The sequence below is a fragment of the Phocoena phocoena genome, chromosome 6, assembly GCF_963924675.1.
Source record: "Phocoena phocoena chromosome 6, mPhoPho1.1, whole genome shotgun sequence".
In the NCBI taxonomy this organism is placed as follows: domain Eukaryota; kingdom Metazoa; phylum Chordata; class Mammalia; order Artiodactyla; family Phocoenidae; genus Phocoena; species Phocoena phocoena.
The window spans coordinates 97,415,951-97,438,626 of record NC_089224.1 but is presented as its reverse complement, the minus strand read 5'-3'; positions in this window follow the sequence as shown (position 1 = coordinate 97,438,626).

The following is a 22,676-nucleotide window of genomic DNA, read 5'->3' as shown; positions in this document are numbered from 1 at the left end:
CCCTTTGCTCAGTCTTTGCCACCCATTAGTCACTTAGTAGCCAACGTGGTTATCAGGTTGACTGTTGCAGTAGCACAGGGCTTGCATTCAAAGTCACCCTTATTGTGCTTACTAATGGCCCTGAAGTGCAGAGTACTGCTGGAAAAATATCGTGTGCGTCGAGTTCGGTACTATCTGTGGTTTCTGGCATTCACAGGGGTCTTGGAATGTATGTTCCACGGATAAGGGGGAACTATACTGTACGTGTCTCAATAACAGGTGAGAGTTTTCCCCTCAAAATTGTGCCCCATAAAGTAGAATGGCCTTTCATTTGAGGGCTTACAATGTTCTCTCAGTTACTATATTTTGAATAACCAATTTTGTTTGGGGAAGGCTCATTATCCTGTAACTACCTTGATCAGTGCTAGGGTTGGATCCTTATGAAATCATCTAACAAAAGCAGTTACCAAAAGAAGGCAATTGAATGTAACACATATTTAGTAACTGCCCCATCCTGGGAGTGAAGTGTGGGTGGAGAGGACAGGAGGGTGGGAGAATGGGGTGAGAGGGAGGATGGTCTTTTAGGCAAGATTTGCATATAGGGCTTCCCTGGTGGCGCAGTGGTTGAGAGTCTGCCTGCCGATGCAGGGGACAGGGGTTCGTGCCCCGGTCCGGGAAGATCCCACATGCCACGGAGCGGCTGGGCCCGTGAGCCATGGCCACTGAGCCTGCGCGTCCGGTGCCTGTGTTCTGCAACGGGAGAGGCCACAACAGTGAGAGGCCCACGTACCACAAAAAGAAAAAAAAAAAAAAAGATTTGCATATTAACAAGTCCTACAGACAGCACTTTTAAGAGCAATACACTAAGTGGTTCCATTGTGAAAATCTTGAATAATTTTATCTATAGGAAGAAAAGAGTAACCTTTCATAATCATACATAAATGAGTGCCTTTGGCTTAGAGAAAAAAATATGAGTGAATGGAATTATATATAGTTTAAAAAACTACTACATCTGAAACAACTTAGATGCAAGAAATTTTAAAAGGTGATGTAATGACCAAGCAATATTGAAACACGCGTGTCTAAAGTTTGAATAAAATTGTTTTACGAAATAAAGGAGTGTGGGGAAAAAAGTATATTTCTAAATTAACATATTAATATAATATGTAATTCTAAATATATCTAAATGAATCAACTATGTAAGTAGATATTTAACTATTTACTCTACATCACTAAAATTAATATTTTCGAGTTCGTCAAATGTGTCTTAGTCTTCTCACTGGGAATATGGAGAAATGCTATATATCTGCGGTTTATTTCTGGGCACATATGATAAAAGTATTGGCAAACAGTGGTCTCCCAACAAAAGGTTGCCATTTTGGAAGTATCAGTAGTACTAGTGGTCTGAAAACTAACTTCTACATGAAAAAGGACCCTCACCTACATAGCTAGTTTTTTTTTTTTTTTGATGAGATTCATGGTCTTTCTGTTTCATGCCCCAATTTTGCCCATCATTTACTCATTCATTCATGTAACGACCAGACATTTAATACCTGCTTAAATGTGCAAGACTCTTGGCTAGGCACTAGAGATTCAGAGATAAAGACCACAGGAGTCCTACACCTAAGGATCTCACATTTTGGTGAACTGATATCAAATCTACATCTGGGTTTCTCAGTTGTGGCACTACTGACATTCTTGGTTGGATAACTCTTTGCTATGGGAGACTAGTCTGGCAATTGCAGGATGCTGGGCAGCATCCCTGGCCTCTAAGTGCTAGAGGCCAGTAGTACCCCTTCTCAAGTGCGACAACCGAAATATGTCTCCTGACACTGCCAAATGTTCTGGGGGCGGGGGGAGCAAAATCACTGCTGATCTATATCAATATACATTGCAAGATATTGTTTCCCTAACAAGAGTAAACTCTTGAAGACCTAGAACATACTTATATCACTCCAGTGCCTACACAATGGTACACACATAATAGACATTTTACCACTGTGTTGTGATAAATTTTTTAAAAACGCTGGTTAGTTTTTTAGAACCGAAAATATTGAACTCTAAGATTCGATATGCAACTTCAATTTTTGCTGCTGTTCTTGCTGTTGATGTAGTTTTTGCTCTGTATATCTTCTCTGCTAAATTCAAGCATTCAATTACAGTAAGCAGAGTCATGCATTAGAAACTGGGACACAGAAAAAAAGAGACAGAAAAAAGAAAAGAAGCTTGAGATTCTGCAGCCCTTGAACAGACTTCCAAATAGAAGGCATTACGTAAACACTCTGAAGCTTTCCTAATTCTGACTAATACATATCTATCGGTATGAATCTGTAATGCTTTGAATCACACAAAGTTTTAAAGTAAATGCAGATTATATTTTAAAGAAAATATATTAATTTAAACTAGAGTTGCCAAGTAGGTGTCTCTAGGGACATATCTTAGTAAATAAAAGACAGGTGATTTGTAATAAGCTTCTCAGGGGTTGGTATGTAAAGTGCTTGTGAATAGCTTGTTCTCTTTTGGTGTTTAAACATTCTTTCCAACAATATCAAAGTTATTTATTTGCTAAGCAAATCCTTTCTCTCACAAGAGTGTAGTAGTAAGTTTAAGTCATTCACGCATATTTCTTACTCATGCAATTTTACAATTTTTCAAACATTTAAAACATTAAGAAACTAAATTCACGAAGTTCTCTTTAAGACGGTTTGGAAGAATATAAACAAGCGAAAAAAGGAAAACGGTCGCTTGATTTTTTTAAGAACTTGATTTCTTACCAATTTTAGATATTTCCATAGGAAGAACTTTACTGAGGCGGGTATCGGGGGGTAGGTAGGGGAAAGCTGCAGATGTGGAGAAAGTTTCGTCAGATGTTCATCTGAAGTTAAACTTTTCTCCACTAGCCATTTGGCAAGATAATCCAAAGACAGATATCTCGATTTTTCTTACAACTTACACCCTGCGTTCTAATATTTCTACATATTAACACACCACCATAACTCAGTTTTTACTGTCAAGGAAATATCAGTGAGAAATATTTTTACACCTTAACCAGGGAGGGAAAAAACCTTCCCTGCACTCTGTCACACAGGACCCCCTTTCTTCTGTGAAATGCTTCTCCACCATGACTTTCCCTCCTTTGCCCACGAATCACACCCCTGTCCTACATCCACCAAGTATGTCCTCTGAATTGTTGCTTTATTTCCAGGCTGCAGGGAAACTACTTCTAAATAGTCAGAAGATGAGGCCCTATGGTGAAGTGTAAAAGAAACAGATTATGGAGTTGGGCAGACCTGGCTTTAAATCCAAACTCTGTGACCTCAGGCAAGGCCCTTAACCTCTCTGAACCTCAGTTTTATCAGCATCTTTGATAAGGGGTATGGTCTTTGTATCCTTGGGCTTCTCAGAATTGAACTCATGACTTTGACTTCCCAGGGCCATGAAACCAGAGACAAATTGTCTTTTACTCACGTGCTCCTCCCTAGTCTCTGGGAAGTGAACAGCCCCGTCCACATCTTACAATCAGTTAGGCAATTGGTCATATAGAAACGAACACTGTTATAAATGGAAAAGGTTCTATTGAGTGGGAGGAGATGCCAAGGTATTGTGAGAAAGGCTATTGTGTGTGTGTGTGTGTGTGTGTGTGTGTGTGTGAGTGTGCCCGCGCACACACGGATTTTGGTTGAGGGAACGGGTTAAAAGAAGACTTCAGTGACGCAGTAACTTGAGAGCTAAGCATGAATTAGAATTAACCAGGTATGAGTGAGGATACACTGGCATTCCAGATGGAAGAAGCAGTAAGTGTGAAGTCTGAGAGATGAAAAGAAGCAAGGCATGATGAAGAAAATGAAAAGACAGTGTGGCTGGAGAAAGTGCTCAAGGAAGCCATGGGTCTTTAAGGAAAGATGGGAGAGGTGGACAGATAACAGACCACACAGGGCTTTATGGGCCATTCGTGGAAGGATCTTGGTTCTTATCTAGGGAGGAGTGGGTAACCATAGAAGCATTTAGGCAAGAGAATAACAAAAAACAATTAATATTTTAAAAAACCAAACTGGCTGTGGAAAATGTGATGGAGGGGAGCAAATATGACTGTGGGGCCTTCATTACGGTTGCTTTATTTTTATGATCTTTATGATCAGTTTACCTGAAATTCTGATTTTGCTTTTAGTTTAGAAGGTATCAATAATGTCTCTGTTAATTTAACAAAGGCATAGACAAATATAAAATATTCATTTCTGATAAAAGCAAAACCTCTTTTGTGACAAAACGTGTAGAATACCTTTTCGGTACTGTCCAATTAAGCAAATAAAAAGACAACTTTTCTACTACATGTGAATATATTATGCATAAATTAAAAGACTGTTGGAAACCAAAGAAAAAAAGTATGACTGTGAGGAAACTTTACAAGGTTACTGCAGTAGGCCAGGAGAGAAGCAACAGTGGCTTGGACGAAGATGGGAATACACAGAAGTGGACTTGCCAGTGCCCAGGTGAGATGGCTGAATCCTGAACGTATGGACCCACTGGCTGCCAGTCTACCTTTGGGACTAGGAAAGCACTGGAGTTGACATAAAAGAGGTAGTGATGTGCTTCTTGATTAATTAACTCATCCCAGTGATCCTTACAAACTTACACATTTGTTAATTCATTTTCTTATCAAACATTTATAGCTTTGAGGATCTGTGAGAATCGCTAGACAGTAGATCACGTAAGACCTTGGGACTAGATTTGCCACCATAACTGAGCTCTATCGCATTCTAACACTAAGAATGAAATGAAAAATACTTTAAAACAAGACACCCTCGAGTCATTTAAAGCATATGTGAAACAGCCAAGATCAACATAAACATGGTAAGGGATGCAGACTCCAGACCAATCCAGGGAGAAATCACCAGGAACAGATCCTGAAAGGAACAAGAAAGATGGTATGGCCCTATACGGTTAGGGAAAACATTCTCTGGGATCACGTCTTATGATACATGTTAAGTGAGTGGATGACTTCTGAAAAAAACAAATCAAGTGTTCTCCCATTTCTCCCCTTTCAAACTAGAAGGGCGTACTCAGCAGACTCATAGCAGAGAAGGGCCCGCTGGCCACTCTGCCTGTTCTGATGGGCTGGGGACATCCAGGCTCCTAGAGCCAGAGCTCACTGTGGTTTCTGCTCTGCTCTCTGGATAATCTAATTACCCAGGGAATAGAAAACCATAGGCCAGACAGATTTTAAAAATTCCTCCCTTTAGATTCTGCTGCCACCAGCTCCTTTGACTTATACTGAAACTGTGTCCCATCTCTTTCAGCCACGTTGTTACAAATTTATTATCTAGATTGATGATGACATCATTTGGAGAGGGACCAGGGCTGTGGTCATTCAGCTCCTCTTTCCGTATTACATAGGCAGCTTCTTCTCTCCTCTTTCAGGTCATTAATTTTTTAAAAGAGGGATTGCTTTAAATATCCAAAGTGCTGCTTTCAGCTGTGACACAGAGAAGGTTTCCCCTTTCAGAGCCCACAACACGTGCCTGCTTCTGATGGAAGGCAGCTTGCCCAAGTGGGCATTTGAGATCCCTCAAAGTGTCTCCTGAGCAGTCCTTGGTCAAAGTCATGCTAACGGTACTTGTTAACTTTGTTTCTCATTTGAAAAGAGCAGGAGAGCTGGCCTGGGGTTGTAGGTAATGGGCTACAAGTTAGGAGATTAGAACAGCTTCTTCACAGATTCACTGCTGGTTGTTAATCATTCCTTTATGGTTTAGCACGCTTCTGTGTGAAATAGAAATGTTTCCATTGCCCGTCTCCAACTTCCAGATTGTAGGAAGACTTGGAAGTAGCAGCAAGTTTTGTAACAGCATTTTGAAGCTCACGCTTTTCACAAGCATATGTTGCATGCCAACTATATACCAAACACCATGCTGAGCACCGGATATACACTTGTGAATAAAACAGGCTTACCTGCCATTAGGGGGCTTATAATATAGTTGGAAAGACAGATGATAAACAACGAGGCAAACAAATAAGTATAGAGTTACAAACTGAAAAATGCACTGAAAGAAGGGGTGGGGGAGTATCATGGCATGGGAAAGTATACTGAGGAAAGGGGAGTCAACAGAGTCACCCCCATAGACAGCAAAATCTGAGGATGCTCAAGTCTTTTCTATGAAATGCTATGGTATCTGCATATAACTTATGCACATCCTCCCTTATAATTTAAATCATCTCTAGGTTTCTTGTAATACCTAATACAATGTAAATGTTATGTAAACAGTTGTAAATAAAATGTAAATACAATAAAAATTGTTGCCTATGTGTGGCAAATTCAAGTTTTGCTTTTTGGAACTTTTTGGAATTATTTTTCTTTGAATATTTTGATCCGAGGTTGGTTGAATCTGCATGTGAGGAACCTGGGCATTTGAAGCGCTAGCTGTATAGTGGTCCAGGAAAGTCTCACTGAGCAGTTCACAATTAGGTAAAGGCTTGAAAGCTGAGAAAGACCCAGCTATGCAGAAGGTGTATGTGTGGGGCGTTGTGGGGTGTGTGTGTGTGTGTGTGTGTGTGTGTGTGTGTGTGTGTGTGTCCACACACATGTACCGGGGGAAAGACTGGTGTTTCAGGCAGAAGAACCAATTTGTGTGAAAGACGTTAAGTGGAAAAGAATTTGGTGTGCTTAAGGAACCAAACTGATGTGGCTGGAGGCCAATAAAGAAGGGGCTGGAAAGTGTTATACACATATAAGAAATAATAGTTCTACGTTTTGCAAGCAACTGAGTGAAAATGGTTAAGCTAAAATGCATCCAAATAATAGATTAGATTTTCCAATCAAATTGCCAAACACTAAGGACATGTTGGCAGGCACCACAAAAATGAATGAGTTTGGTGCCTTGTCCTCAGATAGCTCACAATATTCTAAAGTATGTAAGGACTCAAGAAGGAGCCATAAATCACTATAAATACAAGATAAAAGTAAATAAATGCTAAAAAATGGTGGATATAAAGTGTTATGGAAGACAAAAGAGGGAGAGATCGTACCTGTTGTAGTAGGTTTGCATATGAAGGAATGCTTCCTGGAGAAGGTGACATTTAAGTTTGTCCTTAAAGATGGTCCCATTTCTACCCATGATTCTGCCATCTGGAACCATGTCACTGTCTGCTTTTTTACTTTCTATTGAGGCATCTGGTGTGATCAGCTAGAATGTAAGAAAAATTAAATGGTATGAGGTAAGGATTACTTTCCAACTCTTGTTTTGTTCTTTTCTCCTGCAGTAAACCAAAGAGTAAGGGAGAAAGAGGAAAAAAAAATCTCTGAGTCTGCTTCTGTGCTATCTGCTCACGGGATCCCTTATACCTAGAACGTTACACCTCACCCCACTCTAGTGCCTGACCATTCTTAAAACTGATAAAGGTGCCTCATTCATTCATTTATTTATCTACTTGTTAAAAACATACTGACACACAATGCCCAGCACAGAGTCTGAAGTAACATAACCACTCAGTAAATACTTGCTAAATGAATAAAAGACATGGGCTAAGGCAAATTTTCGGCAGAGGCAACAACATATGCAGAGTCACAGAGGCATGAAACATGTTACAAGAAATGAAAAGTGTACTTGGGCTAGAAGAAAGAACCTAAAGGAGAAGCTTGAGGATGATAACCCTAAAGTAATAGATGGGGATCATATCATGATAGGTCTTGAGTTCCAAGCTATGGAGTTTGAATGTTGACCTCAAGACTGTGGAGCATCCACTGCTGTTGTTAAAATAACAACAACAGTACCCAATGAAACAACAAACAAAAAAAAGAAACTAGAAGGAACAGCATGATCTGTATGTCATCCTCCTCCAAAGTACACTCATGCAATGAGAGGGAAGTCACTTTCCCTTCTGGATGTATTTTTAACAAAGGTGGAACGTGCATACAAGATGGTCTATTTTTCATTTTGAATACAAATATTTTATAGTTCTTGATATTTATCCTAATTTTAATTTTTCTCTTACCTATTCAAGGCCAGTCAAATAAGACTATTTTCAACCAGGATTTTAAGTCAAATACCATTTTTTTTGGAATATGGATCTGCCAGAAAGGAAACACTTTAAAGCAAGGTGACCATAGGACTCAGTTTGCCTGAGACAATTTTTTCTACTGTCCGAGTTTACCATCTACGCAAGGTTTTCCATTTTTAGTAAAGCGTTATTGATAGTTGCATTTAAATTAGTTGGAATGGTGTGGAAGATGTTCACATTGCGTTCTACGTTTCACCATGGCCTCATCTAATAGAGTGTGAGACACACTGTACACTGACATCTTCCTTTAAGTTAGAGTTAAGTCTAAATGACAATCATCCATAGCTCATTTTTCTTTTCAGACTCTTTCTACACTTAAAAATAACCAACACTTCCTTTGAGACAGGACTGACTAGGCAAAGCTCTATCCTTCCTGTGTCCAGAGGCGCTGGAAAAACAATTTAGCAGTGTTGTCCCTGTTGGTCACTTGGTGAACCATGCAGTAATGCCATGGGCTCTGTCACAGGCTATGAGATAGAGGAAATGGCCAGGCAGGTCAGTGAGAAATAAATAGATGATGTATGCATGAAATGTGCGCCGAAAATAAAGACTGAGTGGTCCTCCCATAGATACTGTTCCAAATTGGACTTGTTACAGGGGTTTTTATAATTTATTATACGGCATAAACTTACAACTAAATAGTGATTTAATTTTCTGTTAATGCTTTTAAAGTTTTCAATAAATCCTTTCATTATCAATAAAATTTTAAAAAGTATATATTTAAAAAAAGAAAAATTAAGTACTGAGTTTCTGACTCTATTTGAAAATACTTTTAAAGATTGTCTTGAGATGGCTGATAGATGATGATGATTGGCTGTGGACAGTGGCAGAAGGTGTGGTTAAATGTCATTTGGAAGTATCTAGATTTGTAGTGACTTTCCTTCGAAGAGCTGCTCCCTTTGTTAATTGGATAATTTTATATTCTGTACCATACTAGAATGAAATTGAGAAGGTGTACAATTTTGCAGCATCTAAGTTTAGTATCATATTTGATGAGTTTTGTCTTATAAGAATATTTGTTGAAAAAGCCATTTGGCTAAATTGAGGGGAAAAGATAGTACTTGTAAAAACTATTTGGTTCAACTATTTACACATTTTAATGTGAAAAACAGAGTTGATAATTTCTTCTACTTAGCAGAAATTACTCTGAGCTTCCCAGGTACCTCAGTATCTGCTGAGTATTTTCTCAATTTTATGGTCTACCAAAAAGAGTCAACTGAAGGTGTCAAAAATTAAAAAAATTTTAACCATAAGATTGAGAAGATTTCAAACAATTTAAAGAAAATATCAAAACATAAAAAGACCATACTAAGAGCAAAAAACATTCTTCTGAAAATATCAGTGATACCAAATTAGATATAGGTATGACAAAGAAAGTCACTATATTATCTAAATATTCACTGATAAAAATTGTTTCCTTTTTTCAGGTAATCAATACATGGAATTTAAAAAAAGAACATTCCTAAAAAAAAAAAAGTTCTGAAGAACCTAGGGGCAGGACAGGAATAAAGACGCAGACATAGAGAATGGACTTGAGGACCCGGGGAGGGGTAAGGGTAAGCTGGGACCAAGTGAGAGAGTGGCATGGACATATATACATGACCAAATGTAAAAGAGATAGCTAGTGGGAAGCAGTAGCAAAGCACAGGGAGATCAGCTTGGTGATTTCTGTCCACCTAGTGGGGTGGGATAGGGAGGGTGGGAGGGAGAAGCAAGAGGGAGGAGATATAGGGATATATGTATATGTATGGCTGATTCACTTTGTTATACAGCAGAAACTAACACACCATTGTAAAGCAATTATACTCCAATAAAGGTGCTTAAAAAAAAAAAGAACATTTCTGAAAGTGTATGTGAACTTATGTTAGTTTTTTAAGAAATTTAATTTCTGAAAATAGCTTTTGCATAGTACTATTTTAAGGTCCACCAGTATAGTAAAACAAATTTGTTAGGCAAAAACCCCATATATTTCCAAAAAATCTGTAATTACCATTTATTAGCAACCTGACTCCAGCAATTCATTAGAAGGATCATCTACCATGATCAAGTGGGATTTTATAAGGATTTTTCAATATTTACAAATCAATCAATGTGATACATCACACTAACAAATTGAAGAATTAAAACCATATGATTATCTCAATAGACGAGGGAAAACTTTTGATAAAATTCAACATCCACTTACGATAAAAACTCTTAAGAAAGTGGGCATAGAGGGAACATACCTCAAACTAACAAAGCCATATATAACAAACCCACAGCAAACATCATACTCAGTGATGAAAAGCTGAAAGAATTTCCTCTAAGATCAGGAACAAGACAAGGATGCCCACTCTTGCCACTTTTATTTAACACAGTTTTGGCAGTCCTAGCCATAGCAATCAGAGAAGAAAAAGGAATGAAAAGAATCCAAACTGGAAAAGAAGAAGTGAATCTGTCACTGTTTGCAAATGACATGATGCTGTATGTATTAATATAAATTAACTGTATAATTAAAATAATAATGTAATTGTTTTAATACTTTTAGCGCTCCTTTAGTGTCTTAGCACTGTAAATTATATGGTCATTTCCTTTGAAGCTTCTTTTTTAAAAATATCTCTTTGACCAGGCATAGGTTATGCTTTTTATTATTATTGAATTATAATTAATATACAATATTATTTTAGTTTCAAGTGTACAAAATAGTGATTCAATATTTTTACACATTATGAAATGATCACTGCAGTAAGTCCAGTTACCATCCTTCATTACACAAAGTTGTTACAATATTATTGACTGTACCTCTTATGTGCGTACATTATATCTCTGTGACTTTTTTTACTTTATAGCTAGAAGCTTTTTCCTTTTAATTCCCTTCACCTATTTCAACCTTCCCCCCATCCCACTCCCCTCTGGTAACTACCAGTTTCTTTTCTGCATCTACAAGTCTATTTCTGTTTTGTTTTGTTTGTTCATTAGTTTTGTTTTTTAGATTCCACATATAAATGAAATCATACAATATTTGTTTTCCTTTGACTTATTCCACTTAGCATAATACCCTCCAGCTCCATTCACATTGCCAGAAATGACAAGATTTCATTCTTTTTAAAGGTATGTGTCTTTTTAAAAGTATGTTTGTATATAGATATGTATTTATGAAATTTATACCACATTTCTTTCTTCTTTATCCTTTCATCTATGGATAGACTTTCATATTGTTCCATGTCTTGGCTATTGTAAATAATAGCTGCAATGAACACTGGAGTACATATATCTTTACAAATTAGTGGTTTTGTTTTCTTTAAATACTCAGAAGCAGAAGTGCTGGATTGTAGGGTAGTTTTATTTTTTTTTTAATGAAACTCCATCCTGTTTTTCATTGTGGCTGCATCAATTTATATTCTCACCAACAGTGCACAAGGGTTCCCTTTCCTAACCAATACTTGTTATTTCATGTCTTTTGGATAACAGCCATTCTGACAGGTGAGGTGGTATCTCACTATGGTTTCGATTTGCATTTGCCTCATGATTACTGATGTTGAGTGTCTTTCCATGCAACTACTGGCCACCTGTATGTCTTCTTTGCAAAAATGTCTATTCAGGTCCTCTGCCCATGTTTTAATTTTTTTTTGTTTTTTGATATTGAGTTAAATGAGTTACTTATATATTTTGCATATCAATTCCTTATTGGATGTATCTTTGAAAATATCTTCTCCCATTCAGTAGGTTGCCTTTTTGTTTCATTGGTGTTTTCCTTCAAAGTGCAAAAGCTTTTTACTTTGATGTAGTCCCATTTGTTTATTTTTGCTTTTGTTGCCCTTGTCTGAGGAGACATATCCAAAAAAATATTGCTGCGACTGATGTCAAATAGGTTACCACCTATGTTTTCTTCTAGGAGTTTTATGGTTTCAGGTCTCATGTTTAAGTCTTTAATACATTTTGAGTTTATTTTCGTATATGGTGTAAGAAAGTGGTCCAGTTTCATTCTTTTGCATGTAGCTGTCCAATTCTCCCAACACCATTTAATGAACAGACTGTCTTTTCCCCATCGTATATTCTTCCTCCTCTGTCACAGATTAATTGACCACATGAGTGTGGTTTTATTTCCGGATTCTCTATTCTATTTCATTGATCTATGTGTCTGTTTTTGTGCCAGTACAATACTTTTTGATTACTATAGCTTTATAATATAGTTTGAAATTTGGAAGCATGATACCTCCACCTTTGTTCTTTTTTTTAAAGATTGCTTTGGCTAGTTGAGTCTTTGGTAGATCCTTACACATTTTAGGATTATTTGTTCTACTTACGTGAAAAATGCCATGGGTATTTTGATAGGGATTGCATTGACTCTATAGATTACTTTGGGTGTATGGACATTTTGACTATATTGATTCTTCTAATCCATGAACCTGGTATACCTTTCCATTGATTTATGTTATCTTCAGTTTCTTTCCTCAATGTCTTACAGTTTTCAGCATATAGGTCTTTCACCTCCTTGGTTAAATTTATTCTTAAGTATTTCATTCTAGGTATAAGTTATATCTTAAGACCAGACTTATTTATGCTCCCCTGCTTTAACAAATGTGGGTATAATGAAAGATGTTTTTCCCCAAATCAATTCTAGATACTACCTCCCACCCTTACACACAGTTACTTATATTTGGAGTCTCAATGGATAATCAGGATCTCTGGAATGAGAGTCTCAGTGGATGCTGGCTACAGTGTCCTACATACATAAATAACGTGTTATGGGGGCTTCCTAATAGAGATGGAAGTACCTTTCCAAATTAATCTATCCTCTTACTCTGGCCATGAAAAGAGAAGAGTAATAGTCCTATACTGTTTAGTTTCATCAGAAAACTGAATGCCTTTCCTCCTATATGTACCACAAGGGAATTACTTAAATTTTGTTCTCCTTGCATTCACACTGATGGCATAAGGAATCCAAGATGGGTCTATATCTTATTCAATGCTTTACTAATATCCTTTGCATCAGTTTTCTTTCACTATAAAACCACTTAAAATTTAGGGGCTTAGGACACTTCTTCATTTTCTCACTATCCTATGGTTCAGAAATTTGGACTGGTTTCTTGTTGGGTGTTTCTTCTGCTGGCCTCATGTGTGGTCACTTTAATGGCTGCAGTTGACTGGAAATTTTATTAGAGCTGGAGGGTCTTGTATGGCCTCACTCAGGTCTGGCAGTTGGAAGGCTGTTAACTGGGATACAGCTCCAGCAGGGGAACTTGAGCTCTAATATAGTGTGGTCTCAGGATTCCAACAGAGACAAAAAAGTATATGCTCTAATGTGTAAGAGTTTTTCAGGTTTCCACTTTTGTCACATTTGCTAACGTTTTGCTGTCCACAGTAACTGACATGGCCAAGCCCAAATGCAAAGGGTGGAGAAATAAACTCCACTTCTTAATAGGAGTAGTGGCAAAGACACATTGACAAATGTGGACATACAACGATAGAATTGTTGTAACCATCTTTGCTAATGATTTACCACATTGTCTAATTTGCTCACATTGAAAACCCCTTAAGAATCCAATAATTGCAAAATGCTGATGTAAAGCACAAATAATGTGCAGGGAAGCACATCTATGGGTGAATCCTTTCAAGAGCCAGTTGCCCCTATTACAGTGGGGGTAAAAAATAATCCCTGCCAACTTTACAGCTTGCAGCAAGCTAGATTAATATTGTGGATATAGAAATGCCTTCTAAATTCAAACAGATGAGACGGATTATCATTAATCAAAATCTAGCACAAACCCTACTTCATCATTCTTGATATTCCATCCTCACTAATTTCTTGAGACAGCATTTTATTGGCACTTGGAGTCTAAACCACATTTTTTTTGGCCTTTGATTTTTCTGCTGCTTTGTGAAGTTCATCAACGTCTGTATCCAACAATTCAGAATGCATGTGCTAAGCATCATCTAAGTTGTCAAGTCTAGCTAGTCATTGGAAACATAGGAATGAATCAGGCATAAACCTTGATTTGGGGGAGCTTATACTCTAGTTCTTGACTTTGGCTAAGCAACAGTATCAAGCACACTTCGGGGGAGTTTAAAACTGGGTGTCCAGACTGGGTATCTGAGGAGCCAGCCATGACCCTTGGACATCTCTCTTGCCCTGAATCATGGTCCCCTCATTCCTCACAACTCTCAAGTTCTTATAGACATTATAAATGTACAAGTCAAACCTCTTTATTTACTTTAGCTATTAATACCCTAAGAGCCACATTTCCAAACCACACTGGCAGAAAGGCAGAGGCCACGTCTTGTTCAACTCTGAATCCTTAGTATTCAAGACAGGTTACTGGTAGATATGTAATTTAGGGTGAATAAATGAAATAACAAATTGATCACTGTCACTAACTCTTCTCTTGAATTAATTCATTTTTCTGCAATTTTATTACTTTTGTTCTCACCTCGTGAGAGTGCTTTCAACCAAATATTATCCTTATTAGTCACTCCAGTATAAAAACTGCAAGTTTCACTCCAATGTTCATAGCAGCACTATTTACAACAGCCAAGACATGGAAGTAATATATATATATATCTATATATATATATAGATATATATATATATAGATATATATATATATTACTCAGCCATAAAAAAGAAACGATGTCATTTGCAGAACAAGGATGGACCTAGAGATTAGCATACTAAGTGAAGTAAATCAGACAAAGATAAATATCATATGATATCACTTACATGTGGAATCTAAAATGTGATACAAATGAACTTATTTGACAAACAGAAACAGACTCACAGACATAGAAAACAAACTTATGGTTACCAAAGGGGAAAAGGGGTGGGAGAGGGACAAATTAGGAGTTTGGGATTAGCAAATATAAACTACTATATATAAAATAAACACTGAGGTCCTACTGTATAGCACAGGGAACTATATTCAATATCCTGTAATAAATCATAATGAAAAAGAATATCTATGTCATAAATTAGGTGACCACAGGTGTGTGGGTTTATCTCTAGGCTTTCTAAGGATCATTACCATTGATCTATACTTATGTTTTTGTGCCAGTACCACACTGTCTTGATTACTGTAGCTTTGTAGTATAGTCTGAAGTCAGGGAGCTTGATTCCTCCAGCCCCATTTTTCTTTCTCAAGATTGCTTTGGCTATTCGGGGTCTTCTGTGTTTCCATACAAACTGTAAAATTATTTGTTCTAATTCTGTGAAAAATGTCATTGGTAATTTGATAGGAATTACCTGATTTGAACCTGATATAGGAGGCAAGAATATACAATGGAGAAAAGGCAGCCTCTTCAATAAATGGTGCTGGGAAAACTGGACAACTACATGTAAAGAATGACATTAGAACACTACTTAACACCCAACACAAAAATAAACTCAAAATGGATTAAAGACCTCAATGTAAGACTGAACACTATAAAACTCTTAGAGGAAAGAACAGGAAAAACACCCTTTGACATAAATCACAGCAATATCTTTTATGATCCACCTCCTAGAGCAATGAAAATAAAAACTAAAAATAAGCAAATGGGACCTAGTTAAACTTAAAAGCTTTTGCACAGCAAAGGAAACCAGAAACAAGACAAAAAGACAACCCTCAGAATGGGAGAAAATATTTGCAAATGAAGCAACGGACAAAGGCTTAATCACCAAAATATACAAGCAGCTCAATATCAAAAAAACAAACAACCCAACTCAAAAATGGGCAGAAGACTTAAATAAACATTTCACCAATGAAGACATAGAGATGGCCAAGAGGCACATGAAAAGATGCTCAACATCACTAATTGTTAGAGAAATGCAAATCAAAACTACAATGAGGTATCACCTCACACCAGTCAGAATAGCCAACACCAAAAACTCTACAAGGAATAAATGCGGAGAAAGGGGAACCCTCTTGCACTGTTGGTGGGAATGTAAATTGATACAGCCACTGTGGAGAACAGTATGGAAGTTCCTTAAAAAACTAAAAATAGAATTACCACATGACCCAGCAATCCCACTACTGGGCATATACCCTGAGAAAACCATAATTCAAAAAGACACATGTACCCCAATGTTCACTGTAGCACTATTTACAATAGCCAGGGTATGGAAACAACCTAAATGTCCATCAACAGATGAATGGATAAAGAAGATGTGGTACATATATATAACGCAGTATTACTCAGCCATAAAAAGAAATGAAATTGGGTCATTTGTAGAGATGTGGATGGACCTAGAGCCTGTCATACAGAGTAAGTGAGAAAGAGAAAAACTAATATCGTATATTAACACATATACGTGGAATCTAGAAAAATGGTACCGATGAACCTATTTGCAGGGCAAGAATAGAAATGCAGACGACAGAGAACAGATGTGTGAACATAGGGTGGGAAGGGAAGGGTGGGATGAATTGAGAGATTAGGTTTGACATAAGTACACTACCATGTATAAAATAGATAGCTAGTGGGAACCTGCTGTATAGCACAGGGAGCTCAGCTTGGGGCTCTGTGATGACCTAGATGGGTGGGATGGGGGTGGCAAGGGAGGTCCAAGAGGGAGGGGATATATGTATACATATGGCTGATTCACTTCACTGTACGGCAGAAACTAATACAACATTGTAAAGCAATTATACTCCAATAAAAGAAAAGAATACGTGTGTGTGTGTGTGTGTGTGTGTGTGTGTGTAAACTGAATCACTTTGCTGTACACCAGAAACTAACAACACTGCAAATCAACTACAGATTAATAAAAAGTTTAAAAACTGAAAGTTTCAAGTGGGTGTTAAGTTCTGTCACTGGAAGTACGCAAGCAATGCTTAGGTAACCAACATGCAGCAGATGGTGGGTTCTAGTACAGGCTCTGCAGAAACGTAGCTGTTTGAGTTTGTACAAATCACCTCCCCCTCTGGGCCCCAGTTTTCTCATCTATTAATCTGAAGACAAGGGAGTCATCTAAGGCAGGCAGTGTCCCCTCAGGTCACAGCAGCCTGCATTAGCCTTCCAGTGGGTGAATGAGGGCAACAAGTCTTCCATGGTTTAGATGATCTCATGCCTTCCAAATCACCATTGATGAAACTGACCAGAAGAAAGCTATGTCAACTCTCCTCCTAATACAGCTTCCAGTAATAAATTTGGAGGTATCTCCAGTAATGGGTGTGAGCTCAGTTTACTGGACCTGTTTTTCTCAGAATAGCTTTATGGAGAACTGCTCTTCACAGGCAGATGCCTGCTTTTATCACGCCACGTATCAGTGAGTGAATGTGCGTGAAATCCCCGTCTTACTGTGCCAGCCAAATGGATAAACAGAAAAATACAATCATCTCACAGCCAAATCACCAGTGGCATTTATATTGCTTAAGGGTGAGAGGGACTACATGCTTGCATATTGTTTCAGGATCCATTCATTCATCCATCAAACATCTACTTTCATGCTCCCTCCCTTCAGTCACTGTACCTGGGGGACGGTAGCAGGTGGGGTGGAGTGTTGGTGGGGTATGAAGAAAAAGGGATGAATTAGCTCCGAACCAACTCCTCAAGGAGGTTATAGACAGTGGGAGGGATAAGATGTGCACAAGAGAGAGCTTATTTTGTCCTTTGGCAAAGTCATTTTCACGTTGTTTGGTATTTAGTTGTTTATTTGTCTATTTATCCTTCGGGAAAGCCATAACTCTTTTAGGGCAAGGATAATGACTTGCTTATTTTCCTCGGCTGTCCTACTCTGAGTTGGCCGTCTCTACTTCCCATACCAGAACACTTCTCAGTTGGGTGTTGAATCAAGCCTATCCTCACAGTGGTTCATGAGAAACAAGAGGGTAAAGGCTAAGCACATTTTGTTCAACTTTATATTCGTTCATTTATTCAATAAATAGGAATAGGACTCCTATCATGTGTAAGGTACTTCCCCCACGTATGAAGTGTTCAGCCATAAATAGAACACCTAATATTCTAGTGGCAGAATCGGATGATAAATGAATAGGAAAAAATGTATACAGTGAGCCAGAGGACGATAGGCATTAAAGAGGAAAGTAGATCAAGCAAAGGATAAGAAGAGTCAACATGTGAGGTGACTGCAATTTTCTTTATGTAGTGAGACAAGGCCTGACAGAGGAAGGAGCATTTAAGCAAAACCTTGAAGCAAGAAGAGGAAGAGGCAGCCTTGTATTACAGAAAGACCATTCTGGGCAGAAGGAAGAGCAAGTGAAAACACAGCGGTGGGGACATGTTCAAGGAACAGAAAAGAGGTTAATGAGGCTGCATGCAAGTGAGGGAGGGTTAGAGCAGGGACGAAGACTCAGATCACGTGGGGCTTTAAAGGCCATTCAAAGCCATGGGCTTTCACTTTGAATGAGATCCCTTAGTCAGAGTACAGTTCTTGGTGCTCAAAATATGTGTCAAATAAATGCTGAGTCATTCCTGATGCAGGAATAGGAGTCAAAATACCTGGGTCCTATATCCAGTTCCCAGTGTGATCTTTTTTTGTACTGGGCAGGAAAGGGTGCTACAGCTAGATGGAGTATTAAGGCACTCACAGACCCAAACTTTGCATTCTACGAGCCGTAACAGAGCAACCAGCCAAGCAGAGGAGTCCAACCAGAGGACTGAGTGATGAAATCATGATGGAATCAACGCAAGAGGCCATCTAAGAGGTAACACTGAGTTTAGGCTTTGGAGGAAAAATGAGAATTGGGAATGAAGGATGAAGACAGGGACATCCCAGGCAAAAGGAATAGCAGTCACAGAAGCACAAAGGATGGAGAACGTGTTCAATGAACATGGAGCAGTCAAGTACTGCTGGAGCAAAGGATAGGTAAGGGAGAAAAATAGGTGGACGTGACGTACGGTCCATGGCTTGGGGTCAGACAACAAAGTAGGGAAAGAAGAACCATGGATGATTCTGGAACAAATAAGTGGCAAAGTCAAGGCACCGACTTTTGTCTAAGAAGGGAGGGAGAAACCAGTCAAAGGACTGTGATGAGATCTGATCTAGGTCTCTGGCTGAAGCAGCAGAGAATCTGAGTGAAGGGTACACAGGAAATACAGAGGAAGGCAAATCCCCATGACTTACAAACACATTGTATGGGGGCAAAGGAATTTTCCCAGCCCACATTCTCTGCAGGTTTTCCCAACAAATGTTTATGTTCAAATATTAATCAGCACGACTCATTCATTTCCTCTGGCTTTTTTTCTTAGGGAAGTGATTTAGAATATTTTTAAAACTCCTACAGTTTCAGAAATGCACATCAATGTGTGCCATGGCTCAAGCAGATCCTTCCTAAATGCAAACTCCAAGCAAGGATTATTCAAAAGTGGCTGGAGTGTGAACATTTATCAGGAAGGCCTGGGGAAGTGCAAATGTCAAGGCAGCTGAAAGGTGTTTTCAGATGTTAAGTTTCCATTGATTTGTGATACACAGGAAAAAAGAATGAGGTGCTCATAAGACATTTCACTCAGGATGAGCTGTGTAATATGGAGGTTAGGAGCAAAAGATTCGGAAATAAACAACCTGGGTTCAAATCTCAGTTGTTCTACTTATCAACTGTATGACTCTGGACAAGTTCATTAACCTTTCTGTGTCTCCATTAGCTGATAAGTGAGAATGATCCCTGAAGCGGTGTGCACACTCCCACACTCCGTCAGGCCCACACACCACGTCCATGACTAGCCACAATTTGGGTGGTCCACATATATAAACACATATGATTATTAACTGCCACTAAAAAAAGCAGTGTGGTGGGTAGGATATGATCTCATTCATGGTAGCGTGAAGGGCACTGCCATGAGCACCTAAACATGCAGTGAGCCAGGCTGCACTCTTGGCTCACCTTGCAAGGCAGGAGGACTAACTCTAGGATGCTTGGCTAATAAGTGGCACAGCTGGGAGATGAAACCCAATCAAGCTGTTGCCACTACACTAAGTTATACCTTGGTAATCACCTGGTTCAAACTCTTTGCTTCACAGAGGAAAGAGAAATTCAAAGGGATTAAATGATTTGTCCAAAACCCCAGAGTTAGTGAGTGGCAGACCTGGAACCAGCCTCTGGCATGTTTGACTGACAGGTGAGGACTCTTTTTATCTAAAACCTTCTCCCCACCCCTCCATGTTCTCTCCAAAACAACACCACACCCAAACTTACTCCCATAGTCTCTTTGCATTTACTAAAAGTCATGGCATAACTGAAGAATCCACTTCTTCTCTGCATAGTCATTTTTCCCAAAACAGCCCCTGGATTCTCATCCATGACTTCAGCGCGAACTTCATGTACCACTGTTGACAAAATCAAGACAGGGAGGTGCCTCAGCTGCTTCTCAAGCTCCCACTGGATGTGACTCACCAATAACATCCTTCCTGCCAGGCTGAATGCCACCTACTTTCCACCTGAGGCCTGATTTTCCTGGGTAGGGTTTCCTGGTTAGACAAACTGTGTGCAATGTGTGGGATGGATGGGAGAGGGTTAAAATAGCCATTATGCAAAAGGTTACTTCTGAGCGTAGTCTCCTGAAGTTCCAATGCCCTCATTCTTTTGTACTGAAAACCATGCTCTGTCCAGAAGAATCTCCAGAGAGTGGGGATGCTAGGCTGTGAGAGTAATTAACCTTTCCAGAATTAATCTGAGGCCGGAAAACACCTTGTTGGAGCCTGGCATGTGATACATCCCTCTTAAATTAGAAGTCCAGCCTCCCAAACTCAGCAAGTGATGGCCATCTTCAACCTGCTCTGGTGAGACCACACTGAAAGTGTGGCATTTCATTTCAAACTCTGCATTTATTTTTCAAAATGAAAGTATATGTATTGATTACTTCTTAATGTAAGAAGTAATTTGTGCTTATTTTAAAACCTTTCGGAGTACTAAACTATATAAAGTAGAAACTAAAAGTCCATCACCCATAATTCTGCACCAGAAATAACCACAGTTAATGGATGGAATATACAGACTTTTTTCTGTGTGTATGTTTGAGTGTATTTTTTTTCCTCAGGAAAATAATACTAGTATATTTAACATCTTATAAACTATTTCTGGATTTCAAAGAGGTTGTGCTTTTCCTTCTATGTTAAAGTTTATAAAGTTACTTTTTTTTTTAATAGATTCATTGATTTATCACTTTTTGATTCATTTACTATTTATTCATTTTCAATAATGTTTATTGAGAACCTATTATACGCCACACAGAATATAGGCTACTGATTGATGCTGTTGTTTTTTATTATAGTAAAGCGTACATAACATCAAATTACTGTTGTAATCAGTTTTAAATATACAGTTCAGTGACATGAAGCGCACTGGTGTGTAACCATGACCACCATACATCTCCAGAATTTTTTCATCTTCCTCAACTGAAACTCTGTACCCATTAAACAATAACTCCTCGTTTCCCCTTTCCCTGGCCCCTGGTAACCACCATTCCGTTTTCTGTCTCTACGGATTTGACTGCTCTAGTGAGTGAAATCGTACAATATTTGTCCTTTTGATTCTGGCTTATTTTACTTAGCGTAAGGCAGCGGTCCCCAACCTTTTTGGCACCAGGGACCAGTTTCGTGGAAGACAATTTTTCCACAGACGGGAGTGGTGCGGGGGTGGGAAATGGCTCAGGTGGTGATGCGAGCGATGGGGAGCGATGGGGAACCACTGCAGATGAAGCTTCGCTCACTTGCCCACCGCTCACCTCCTGCTGTGTGGCTCGGTTCCTAACAGGCCGCGGACCGATACTGGTCAATGGCCCAGGGGTTGGGGACCCCTGGCGTAAGGCTTCAAGGTTCTTTTATGTTGTAGCATGAATCATAATTTATTTCCTTTTTAAGGATGAATAATATTTCATTGTATGTATATACTACATTTTGTTTATCCATTCATATGCTGATGGACATGTGGGTTGCTTCCACCTTTCGGCTATGGTGAATAACGCTATGTACATGAATGTACAGATATCTACCTAAGTCTGCTTTCAATTCTTTTGGGTATATACCCAGAAGTGGAATTGCTGGATCATAAGATAATTCTATGTTTAATTTTTTGAAGAACTGCCACAGTTTTACATAGCAGCTGTGCTATTTTACATTCCCACCAGCAGTGCACAAGAATTCCAACATATAATAGCTATTGTAATTGGTATGACGTAGTATCTCATTGTGGTTTTGAATTGCATTTCCCAAATGATTAGGGATTGAGCATCTTTTCATGTGGTTACTGGCCATTTGTATACCATTTTTGGACAAATGTCTACTCAAGTTCTTTGCCCATTTTTTAATTACGTTGCTTATTTTTTGGTTCAGTTGTGGAAATTCTTTATACACTTGGGATACGAATCCCTTATCAGATACATGATTTGCAAATATTTTATCCCAATCTGTGGATGGCCTTTCACTGTCGATACTGTCTTTTGATGCACAAAATTTTTCAATTTTGATAAAGTACAATTTATCTATTCTTTCTGATTGAGTTTTAAATGGGACATAGGTCTGAGCTTTTAAAAAAGTTACATTCTAGTGGAGGAGGCATAAATTCAAAAATTAATTACACAAATCCATACGTACTGTGTGGTAATTAAAGGTAGTTCTATGAGTGCTTAGACCAAGCTTATCCAACCTATTTGGTGAGAGAAGACTTCTTGAAGACCTGAATAAACAGGAGTTAGGTGGGCAGGAATATTAGGAGGGTTGGGGGAGAGGCTTCTGGAAT